The sequence below is a fragment of the Ictalurus punctatus genome, chromosome 1 (genome assembly GCF_001660625.3).
Source record: "Ictalurus punctatus breed USDA103 chromosome 1, Coco_2.0, whole genome shotgun sequence".
Taxonomy (NCBI): domain Eukaryota; kingdom Metazoa; phylum Chordata; class Actinopteri; order Siluriformes; family Ictaluridae; genus Ictalurus; species Ictalurus punctatus.
The window spans coordinates 17,498,806-17,511,676 of record NC_030416.2 but is presented as its reverse complement, the minus strand read 5'-3'; positions in this window follow the sequence as shown (position 1 = coordinate 17,511,676).

The window sequence follows — 12,871 nt, the reverse complement described above, 5'->3', positions numbered from 1 at the left end:
AGCAATATTGCCGAGTCGTTTTTGCAAAGCAACTGCCGGACTCCAACTTGATACACACTTTTATACATTTTCAAAACAAAGACTCTCTATAGCTCATCTCTCTGTTATGGGATGAGAATATAAAGGAAGTCTTTTAGCAAACTAACATACACACATTGGTGCATCTTCTCTAACACAGGTGGCCTTATCAGTACATGCACATTTGCGTACACAGGCCTTTGCGTATGTGCACAATTCTGTATTTTTAAAACTTCTGCAGTTTCAATAATAGACCACTCATAAAGCTTGGCAATAATAGTGGATACATGCTAAGGAATAATAAATTCCAAGCTATCAAAAAGATATAGAGGACAGGCTCAATTGTATTCAAAAAGATACAAACTAGAAGAGAAAAATGTGTGCTCAGTGATTTCCCACAAGCTAGAGTTACATCAATTTGTCCTAGTTTCCTTAATGAACATGCATGAATACTCTCTCATATCTTATACATTGATTACACATGATTAGATCTTACTTTGATTACTTAAGATATACCGTATGCTTAAACTTTAACATAACATGAGGATAGATCCACAGTAAATGCTTGCCACCTGAAGAGAGTGTGTTGCTGTGTCTGGTATTACCAGTTTACCAGGAGGCAGCACTACATACCACTGCAGTTCCCTGTTCATCCAACTTATCAACCAGTTATTAAGCCCTTCAAAATTCCAGTCAGGGTTTCTAGACCATCAAACAGACAGAATAACATGTGTACATTTGTATATGGTTTTTTCAAGCAGCCAGTGTAGCTAAGACCTCAGTCTACAAAAGCACAAACTATGCTGACAGGTCTGATGAGTGATATAATACTGATGGCATTGCCAAGATATTCTGACTATGTGACCCAGAGCAGATAGATTTTGCAGCGATGTCCAGGACACCACAGGATTAGATATACATAGAACTTGTATACTGGATAAATATTTATCCAGAAAAGAGCTCCCTAACACTGAAGCAGACATGGGGCTAGATTCATAGCAAATACTGGCAACCTGCAGAGAGTTAGTTGTTGTGTATGGCAATACCGGTTTATGGTACTATTTAGACCAGACACTGGCCATTTGACCCTCCAGCTGTTCATCTGAGGGGCTCCCTTGTCTAAGCAGAGGCAGGCCCACTGAATGGTGGACATCAGCATCATGACCTACAGATGGGCTGGACACCCAGGTCATACTGTGACATGCCCATTATGAGAAGAATCTCCTCCACTCTGGCATTATTTAGAGGTGTGCTACTGCAGGTATTCTTTGCTGCTTCTACCTTTTGTCACGGTGCACTTTCTCCTAGTTCCACAAGGTTAATACTGCCCCTTGTAGTGGTGAGTGCACTGATCATTTTAGATCATGTTGGTGACTCACAGCTGCAAGGTTCAGTATTGAGCTCTGGTTGCTCTCTGTGCAGAATTTTGGCCCATTCCACATGTCCACTGCAACTGTACCTAGAACAAAGCGGTTACTGAGGCTGAATGAATGGATCATATGTATTTTGTTTGTACATAGACTTATACAACATAAAACAAGCTGGCTATACATAGCACCTAATATTAACAATTTGTTATTAAAAATGACTACACATTAACTATAATATTGCAATAGTTTGCTATCACTAATACTTTCTGGATCAATGTCATGAGCAGCTTTATCTCACTAGTGTGACAAATAGGAAGCATGCTACAATTCACGTCATTTGTTCATATTATTGCCATGTTACTTCGGTTATGTGCCACTACAAGCCCCAGGTGAAATCAATGTCTGCTTATCTTTAAGGGCCTGGGATTTTAATTAAAAATGACATTTCCCCAAACACAGAGATGCAGCTTTCCAGAATACTGTGTCTGAATTAGCTTACGAGATCCCATTGAACAAAAGGGAAATAAGAAACCTGTCAGCTGCTCACCAAATCTAAACCATTTCAGACCTGTCATACAGCAGCCAGGTCTTCTCTTGTCTGAAAAGAAACAAAACTAAGCTTACATCTAAGCTAACTTCATAATAACTTCACGTCTGTTTTTGACAGCAACACCTACACCAATTGACAATATGCAGTGTTAAATGATGACTTTATATCACCTTTTAACACAGCTCCAGTCTATTATTAGACATCTTTAAGCTTTGAACAGTAATGGTGGAAAAGGTAGGATTTTTATATTCAGTTAGGGAAAAATAACAAACCAGGTAAACTAACTAACAAATAAATCATTCTTACTGCCTAGCACTTAAAGTTCTTTCAGTTTTCCCGCCTATTCTGTTCCTCTGAGCGCTTGTCAATGTAGCAAATGTTCTTCCCAACCAGAATAAACAAATAACCAACAGGGGATCTCCCTCACTGCCTACACCAGTAGTTCTCAGACTGAGTCCTGGGGGAGGCAGCACTACACACTGCTGCATTTTTTCCCCTGTTCATCCAACTCATCAACTAATTATTAAGCCCTTCAAAATTCCAGTCAGGCTTTCTAGACCATCAAACAGACAGAATAATATTTGTTCGTTTGTATATGGTTTTCTCAAGCAGCCAATGTGGCTAAGAATGAGGTTTACAAATGCAGACACTATGCTGACAGGTCTCATGAGTGATGAAATTCTCATGGCATTGCCAAGATATTCTGACTAAGTCTGACTGGTCGCAAGTGATGTCAGTGTAATGTGACCCAGAGCAGCCAGATTTTGCAGTGATGTCCATGACACCACAGGATTAGATATACATAGAAGTGGAGTGTATGTCAGCTGTCTTGTTGCTACTTGTACTTTCCTGGAGTCAATTCACATTGAAATGAGTGATAGTTGAGAGGCTGCCATTCTATGAAATAATGCATGTACTACCACAATAAGTGACAGAGAACTCACCACATTCGATCAACAACCTTCATGAGAAGCCATCCAAATACAGTACTAGACTGAATGAAATTTGTTGGGCAAACATCTGCTGTATCACAGTAATATTAAAACCTCTGAGATGTAGATTACCCAAAATAGTATTTTAAATGCTGGGCTCAAAAGGGATTTTGCTCCATAAGAACTGGTTTGAATAAACCTACAGCACATTGTTTGTGTAATGTTAATTACCACAACCTGACAGAAAACAAGCAGGATCTGTATATAATTCCTTATAAAACCTCATCAATACTATGCATATCTGCACTATGCATATATACTATGCTTATCCACTCGTATCATGCAATGAGTGTTGCTCTTTCATTGTTTATGGCCTAGTACTGTGGAACCACTCACTTGAACAACCTTTAATAAAATGACGACTGCCATTTTCTTTAATTGCTTAAACAGTATTGCTTCTCCTATGATTATAAGCCTGCATTGATTTCCAATTTTCTGCATATATATTGCTGCAACCCAGGGGCTATTGAGAACACTGGCCTGCCATTACTGCCCAACAGTGCTGAATTGATGTGTTGATGGTTACGTTACCCACTATAGTTCCAATTTAGTGCTCGATTGAATACATTTATCTTGCTGCTGGTTTCTAGTGAGTACAAATTTGTGACAACAAAACCCTGCTTGTGCAGATGCAAACCATTTGCTCATATTGTGCAGATGTTTTACTTTACTTTATGATAGAAATAAGAACAGCATAGCCCATAACACAAAGGCTTTTTTAGTTACTGTACAGTATATCGCTCCATGATTTTTTGAGGAGAAAAATGATGACTATTTAGAAATAGTTTCAAAACATAGACTCGCATTAGTATCTTTATTTTTCAGTTGGTCAAGTATTAATTAATGCTATTTATATAAAAAATTTAATAGTTATACTGTCTTCTTTAACTATCTCTCTCTCGCTTTTCATTTCGGCTTTTCCATATTCAGGGGTTGCCACAGCGAATCAATTTTCTCCATATGTCTCTGTCGTGGGTGTCTTCCAGCGACACCCTGGCCTCTTTTAAGTCAATGCTTATTTGGGCCACGTAGTTCCGTAGCGGTCTTCCCAGCTTCCGTTTACCTGGGGTTTTTTCATTCCGAGCATTCTTCATGTGACATGCTCTACCCCTCTTCTATTTACAAGCCCAAACCATCTCAATCGCTCTTTTATTTATTTATTTATTTATTTATTAAGTATTAATCACTCCTTGCTGGACTACACTACTAACCTTCAGTAAAGTACTCTAAGGGCCCACTGAACATTCAAAGCAGAAATTACAGTATAATCCACTGTAGGGATGTGCTGAAAAGAAAAAAAAAAAGGTAGACAAAGGAAATGTGAAATGAAAGAAATATTAAGCATCCTCCCAGATGGCAGAAATTTGAATTTTCTTTTATTGCAGTTTGTTCTGCTGGTGAGTTTGTTAGATTACTTTATAAGATAGAATTTGACATTAATTGAGGTTTATGAATACTGACACATTGGGCATCATTGCAAGGTTATGATCAAATATTCATATGCTGGTGTTGCTCTAGAGTCTAGAGAGTGTGCTGAGCTGAAGGACAACCTCATGGGTGTCTGTCCACACATGAGAAATTCATCTGTCTGGGAACCATTACAGATATTGGTGCAGTGCTTTTCTGAGAAAGAACACTACCATGTTATGTTGTCAGCTTGGGAATGGTTCAGCAATTTGCATATATGAACTTATTTATAACACAATGGTAGCTCAGTGGTTAAGAGATTGGGTTACTGATTAGAAGGTCATGAGTTCAAATCCAAGCGATACCAAGGTGCAACTGCTGGGCCCTTGAGCAAGGTCCTTAACCTTTAACTGCTCAGCTGTATTAAAAAAAAGGAGATAAATGTGAGTTGCTTTGGATAAGGGTGTCTGCCATATTAATGTCTATTTTATTTACATTTTCGCTTGAGATAGTGAGAGTATTTCCCTTGAAGTTGTCCCTCCATTACTACTACACTTTATTTTATCTATAAAGCATAGACTGGTGATTGTTAGGAGCAAGAAGGAGAAAAATGGAAAGGGTCCATTTTTGTAAATTTGATCCAATTTCTATAATTCTCCAATACCCCTCTTAGGGGCCTATTCCATGCCAGACAGAGCCAAGCCTGAACACTTATAAAGTAATATAATCATGTTTCTTCCAAAGTAGCCCACATAATATAGGCACAGCTGCACTTTCAGACCACCTTATGATTATGAAAATGAGATGAAACGTAGAGCTTTAAGCTGTCTCCAGTCTAATGTGGCCCATCACCTCCACTGCAGAGACACAGCGACCGATACCAAGTACTAAATCCAGACTGATGAATTATGCTATTGTTGTCCTCCAAAGTTATCTTCTACCTGCCTTCAAGGTTGCTTCTTATTGGCATCATAACTCATAGTGAAAAATCTTCAAAAATCTGGTGAATGTAAAATGTTTGTGTCTTTCAGGAATCCTTAAACATGAGACTCTGGTTGCTAGGACAATAAACCTGCCCTCAGCAGGGGCAGGCAAGTATGGAACACAGACATTGTGAAGTTATCTTGGACACAGTGACAATAGGCCCTGGTAGAGTTCAAAAGGCTAAAAGGGGGATTCATGCAGTAATCTAATGCAACCGAAAGACACAGTGGAGATGGCACAGTGGATTGCAGCTCTGTGAATGTGTGGCAGGCATAACCCAATGAGGCAATTGGATGTGTTCAGGACTGTGAGTGAAGTGTGGCTGAGTGTGAGCAGGCCAAAAGTGTGACTATTACAGACTGAGGTAGAGGAGATGGGGGCAGTGACCTCTTAAAGCCACACTAAACAGAGCAATAAGAGTATAGCCCGGGTTACAATAACTCTTCCTGTGGTTAAAGGGAGTTTTCAGTTCTTACAAATTGTGAACCTATCACACTTGAAAATTTATCTACATTCTTTCTATGTAGGATTAATCCAATTTTTCATAGAAATTGTATAGGAGAGATAATATACAGGTGCATCTCAAAAAAATGGAATATCATGAAAAAGTTAGTTTTTCCCCCCCATAATTTAATTCAAAAAGTGGAAATTTCTAGATTCATTACACATAACGTGGAATATTTGCAGCCTTTTTTTGTTTTAATCTTGATGATTACGGCTTACCGCTCATGGAAATCAAATATCTAGTATCAAAATACAGTGGCAAGAAAAAGTATGTGAACCTTTTGGAATTTCATAGTTTTCTGAATAAATTTGTCATAAAATGTGATCTGATCTTCATCCAAGTCAAAGGTACTGAAAAATATAATGTGTCTAAAATAATAACACAAAAAAAAAAATCTGATCTTTCATGTCTTTATTGAACACACTCATTCAACATTCAAAATGGCAGTGAAAAAAGTAATTGAACCCATAGAATTGGTTGACCCCCCCCCTTGGCAGCAATAACCTCAACCAGACGCTTCCTGTAGCTGTGGATCAGACCTGCACATCATTCAGAAGGAATTTTAGCCCATTCGTCCTGGCAGAACTGCTTTAACGCGGTCATATTCTTTGGACGTCTCATGTGTATGGCTCTCTTCAAGTCATTCCATAGCATCTCTATTGGGTTGAGGTCTGGGCTCTGACTTGGCCCCTCCAAAAGGTGGATTTTGTTTTTCTGAAGCCATTCTTTTGTGGACTTGCTCCGGTGTTTTGGGTCGTTGTCCTGTTGCATCACCCACCTTCTACACAGTTTCTGCTGACGTACAGACATTCTCATATTATCCTGAAGAATTGTCTGATATACTTGGGAATTCATCTTCCCCTCAATGATTGCAAGTTGGCCAGGCCCTGATGCAGCAAAGCAGGCCCAAATCACCATACAAATTTCCTCCACCATACTTTACAGTTGGGATGATGTTTTCATGATGATATGCCATGCCCTTTCTACGCCAGATGTAGTACTGTGTGGTTTTACCAAAAAAATCTTAGTTTCATCAGTCCACAAAACATTTTGCCAATACCGCTGTGGAGTGTCAATGTGCCCTTTTGCAAACTTCAGGCGTGCAGCAATGTTCTTTTTAGTAAGCAGTGGCTTCCTTCGTGGTGTCCTGCCATAGATACCCTGCTTGTTCAATGTTTTACGTATTGTAGACTCATGAACAGAGATGTTAGCCAGTTCCAATGATGCCTTCAAATCTTTGACTGTCATTCGGGGTTGTTTCTTTACCTCATTGATGAGTCTTCAATGTGCTCTGGGTGTCATTTTGACTGGGCGCCCAATTCTTGGTAGAGTAGCAACAGTCCCAAAGTGTCTCCATTTGTAGAATGTTTGCCTAACTGTAGACTGGTGAATTTCTAAAGTCTTTGAAATCACTTTGTAACCCTTGCCAGCTTTATATAAATCAACAATTCTTGATCGTAGATCCTCTGAAAGCTCTTTTTGCTGAGGCATGGCTCACATAAGCATGTGGTTCTTGGGCAGAGGAAACTCCAAATGTTTGAGGGGTTTTTTATCCGTCAAAGTAGCTGTCCACACCTCCAAACTCATTTTCTTAACGAGACTCCAGGTGTGCTAAAACCTGACTCCAGTTAGCTTTTTTGAGGTCATTAACTCAAGAGTTCACATACATTTTCCACAAGCACTATGAGGTTATTTTTGGTTGTTCTCAATAAAGACATGAAAGATCAGAATTTTAAGTGTTATTATTTTAGACACATTATATTTGTCAATACCCTTGACTTAGATGAAGATCAGATCACATTTTATGACAAATTTATTCAGAAAACCATGAAATTCCAAAAGGTTCACATACTTTTTCTTGCCACTGTATTAGAATAAAAAATGTATAATACAGAAATGTTGACCTGAGAAGAGCGCTAATCAGCTAATTACCTCAAAACACCTGCAAAGGTTTCCTGGGACTTTAATCTCTCAGTCTGGTTCAGTACACACAACCACAATCATGGGGAAGATGAAAGTAAATTTTGCATTTCATTTGGAAATCAAGGTCCCAGAGTCTGGAGGAAGAGTGGAGAGGCACAGAATCCAAGTTGCTTGAAGTCCAGTGTGAAGTTTCCACAGTCAGTGATGATTTGGGTGCCATGTCATCTTCTGGTGTTGGTCCACTGTGTTTTCTCAAGTCGAGAGTCAATGCAGCATCTACCAGGAGATTTTACAGCACTTCATGCTTCCATCTGCTGACAAGCTTTATGGAGATGCTGATTTCCCTTTCCAACAGAACTTCTCACCTGCTCACAGTGCCAAAACTACTAGTAACTGGTTTGCTGACCATGGTATTACTGTGCTTGATTAGCCATCCAACTCGCCTGACCCGAACCCCATAGAGAATCTATGAGAGACACCAGACCCAACAATACAGACGAGCTTAAGGCCACTATCAAAGCAACCTGGGTTTCCATAACACCTCAGCAGTGCCACAGGCTGATTGCCTCCATGCCACGCCGCATTGATGCAGTAATTCATGCAAAAGGATCCCTGACCAAGCCCCGTTATCATCAAGATTAAAACAACAACAAAAAAAGGCTTAAAATATTTCACTTTATGTGTAATGAATCTAGAATATTTGAACATTCCACTTTTTTAATTAAATTACAGACAAAAATGAACTTTTCCACGATGTTCTAATTTTTTGAGATGCACAGGTCCTGTAATGTTTACTATATGGATGCCAAAATGTAGTACCCCCCAAAAATATATTATTTAATTTGTACTATTTAAAGCATAATGGTGGAGAACATGATGTCACGTTTATCCCCTTGCGCTGCATTCCGGGTTTTCATTGACTTTGTTAACTTTTGACACGTGTGTTTTGTTATGGTTTATATCCTGTCATCATTATAATCAGTTTTGTGTTATCGCTATGATTACATGTATTATTTAAACCCCTTGTGTGTCTTTGTTTAGACGTGAAGTATATGCGCAGTTGCGTCTGTCGTTACCAAGCCTTTGTTCTGTGTTCTCATTTCCAGTTTTTGATCTTTGTTCCCAGTTTCTCGGTTTTCATATTTTGCCTTTGCCCTGTCTACCTTTGTTTGCCTATCACCTGACCTTTGCCTGTTTATGACCATGTATATTGCCTCTCGATTTGGATTTGTCTGGCCGTCCCTTAAATAAAAGCTCTCACTGCACTTTCATCCATTTCTCTAAACCGATTACATGACATATGGCTCTACAGGCCATATTTAGAATACAGTAACATGGACAAAAAAATAGGGACTAGAGTGATTATGCTATTGCTTATTATAATAGGATGGAGAAAATTGCAAATGGTATTTGTAGATAAGTCCTGCGATTAGTATTCTAAGGTTATAACTAGATGAAGAATGAGCGGCACAAAAGTGTAAAAAATAATCTTAATTTGTCTCCCTGCTGAATTGCAGTCCTTAAAGAGAACAAGGCCCACAGTTTATAATCAGGTTAGAAGAATTATTAACTTCTTCAGGGATACATAGTGCAGGGCCAGTGAGCCCACCTGCATGACACACAGGTATTTCATTAATAATAATCAAGGCCATTTCCATCAATTTAATATGCGGGTGCATCAGAATGCCAATAGAGAAATCTTTAATGCTCCTGCTAATTGCCAGTAATTGTTAAGTTTAATCCCATAATGTTCAACCTGTTACTAAAACATAAAATGAAAGTTGATCTGGGTAATTTACAATGCGTAAAGTTGCTGTTATCCCTGAATAAAGAAGACAAGGAAACCTCTGGGCCTTCATGGCCATGTCGTATTATGTGATGAACTCCTCTTATTTTGGCTCTGTTAATGAGATGGAAATTCGATCTCCACTTGCTTAATAAAATATCTTTATTCACTATCCACAAAAGTCATTCATTCATTTTCAGTTAATGCTTTATCCTGGTCAGAGCCACAGTGGACACAGAGCCTATCCTGGGAACGTTGGGTACAAGGTGAAAATACACCATGGATGGGATGCCAGTCCATCGCAGGGTACAATGCACACATGCTCATTTACAGCTCGGGCAATTTAGCATAAGCCAACCAACCTACTGGAAAACCTGACCTACAAACAATAGAGACAATTAATAATTTCAATATAATGGGTAAAAGATTTACACTGTATAAAATTTAAATTTGAAATACTATTCAAAATACTTCTGATTAAAAACATCTGAGTGTCAAGCCTCATTAATTACAAACAACACCGCATTCAAGCAAAGTAATTAATTAATCAGTTTTAATTAGATCAAGCCACAATGATCCTATTATTTAGCAAGGCGCCTGTTTAGTTAAGGCAGGAAATTACAGTCAAGACCTCTGTTCAACACTGACTGATGTTGAGTAATTGAGACATATATATATAATTAAATGTTTGGTGTTGATAAACTTCTAATTTCGTGACTTTCTTGCTTTGTGATTAGAAGCGGAGTGAAAAGATGCAGAAAAAGTGAAAGGCACTGTGCTGCTCTTAGTGTCTTGCCTGGCTGCATGGTGCCAATATATAAATGACTGAAGGAACTGTCTCAGCATATTAGAGTCAAATTATTAAGGCTAAGCACACAAGTATGTGGAATGAATACATTGTCTGGTGGACATGTTGTATGATTAATCAGCTTCTGTTGAACTGGAAAGAAAAGAGAAATGGTAAGCATTAACACCTGCTTTAAGATGTCTCCACATACAGGAAACAGACAAAACACTAGTGTTTTGCTGTGTTAAATATATTATTACATAAGGAAGCATATACAGGTGGATCTCAAAAAATTTTAATGTCATGGAAAAGTTCATTTTTTTCTGTAATTTAATTCAAAAAGTGGAACATTCATATATTATAGATTCATTACACATAAAGTGAAATATATCAAGCCTTTTATTGTTTTAATTTAGATGATTACGGCTTACAGCTCATGGAAATCAAAAATCAAGTATCTCAAAATTTTAGAATAAAGACTTTATAATACAGAAATGTCGACCTTCTGAAAAGTATGTTAATTTATGCACTCAATACTCCGTCAGGCTCCTTTTGCATGAATTACTGCATCAATGCGGCGTGGCATGGAGGCAATCAGCCTGTGGCACTGCTAAGGTGTTATGGAAGCCCAGGTTGCTTTGATAGCGGCCTTCAGCTCGTCTGTATTGTTGGGTCTGGTGTCTCTCATAGATTCTCTATGGGGTTCAGATCAGACGAGTTGGCTGGCCAATCAAGCACACTAACATCATGGTCAGTGAACCAGTTACTAGTAGTTTTGGCACTGTGGGCAGTCCAAGTCCTGCTGGAAAATGAAATCAGCATCTCCATAAAGCTTGTAAGCAGATGGAAGCATGAAGTGCTGTAAAATCTCCTGGTAGATGCTGCATTGACTGTTGACTTGAGAAAACACAGTGGACCAACACCAGCAAATGACATGGCACCCCAAATCATCACTGACTGTGGAAACTTCACACTGGACTTCAAGCAACTTGGATTCTGTTCCTCTCCACTCTTCCTCCAGACTCTGGGACCTTGATTTCCAAATGAAATGCAACATTTACTTTCATCTGAAAAGAGGACCACGAGCAATGATCCAGTTCTTTTTCTACTTAGCCCAGGTAAGACGCTTCTGACATTGTCTCTGGTTCAGCAGTGGCTTGACACTAGGAATTCGACACTGCAAAATTTCTGTATTATAAGTTCTTTATTCTAATATTTTGAGATACTGGATTTTTCATTTCCAAGAGTTGCAAGCATTAATCATCAAGATTAAAACAAAAAAAGGCTTTAAATATTTCATTTTATATGTAATGAACCTAGAATATGTGAAAGCTCCACTTTTTAAATTCAATTACGGGAAAAAATTTTACTTTTCCACAATATAAATTTTTTTTGAGATGTACCTATATAGTATAAAACATTATTTTTTTGTTGAAGTTGTAATAATTTAAAACAAAAAGCTTCTTACGCTCTTAAATACATACTAGTGTATTGCCTTTACTTCTTCATCTTATTTTAGTGTTTTGTGTCACTGAATAATTAACTGTGTAACACGCCCTGAGGGAGTTACTCAGCTCATTGCTATATTTATGCACTTGAGCCCATTGATCAATGAGACATTTGTGCCTTTTCTATCCTCTCCATTTTATTGTAATGGTTTACGAATCACTTAAATCGTCTGTGGAGAATCCAACTTTGGAGTGGTTAATGGTTTTTCAACTGGTATTAAAATAAAATAATGGTGTCCATCCTGTTGCAAATTTCACCTGATTCTTCTGCTTGTCTTTTGCAACTTTGTTGCCACTGTTTATTTAATAAAATAGCTTGCATAGTATAGTGAAAAAGCTCAGAAATTGGCAGCTATGCAGTTTGTCTTCTGTTTTTGTAGTCATTTTAAGGAAGTGCTTGAGCAACAGCAGTACTGGCAATATGGTATTTTCACAATATCCTGTGATATTCTTTTTCATATCCTACTCATCTGTCTCTTCAGCAAGACCAACCAGACAACCCTCAGAGTATAAAGTGTACACTCCATCTGCATCTAACCAGATAATGAAATAATAATAATAAAAAAAAATCAAACCTGATTGTAACATGACTACAAGACAACACAATGTTGACCATCTTGTCTAGTTGAAATGAATAAAAATGTGGTAAATAAAGCTGATCATCCACCCATCCATTCCTCCCTAGCATCTGTCTATGCATTCATCAAGCCATCAAAACAATTCAACAGGACAGATCGTGGAAGCTCTTTGTTTCTGATACTTGGCCTCCACCTCATGTGTGGTTTTTTGGAGATATTATTATGATGACATACACTCTTTCCTTGAGTATTTTTTTTTAAGCTTTCTTTTTTGTAAGTTCATTGTATGTCTGGTGCTATCCTTAATGGAACTTCTTGGTGTCTGTTTTGATGAAATAAAAAAATATATTTGAATAGTAGTGCTTTTTAGTGGAAACCTTGAAGTTCAAAGTTATGTGTTTTATTTTTTATCCTTACAGCTGAATATGAATGGCATTTTAAAACGTTTATAAAGGCCTCACAC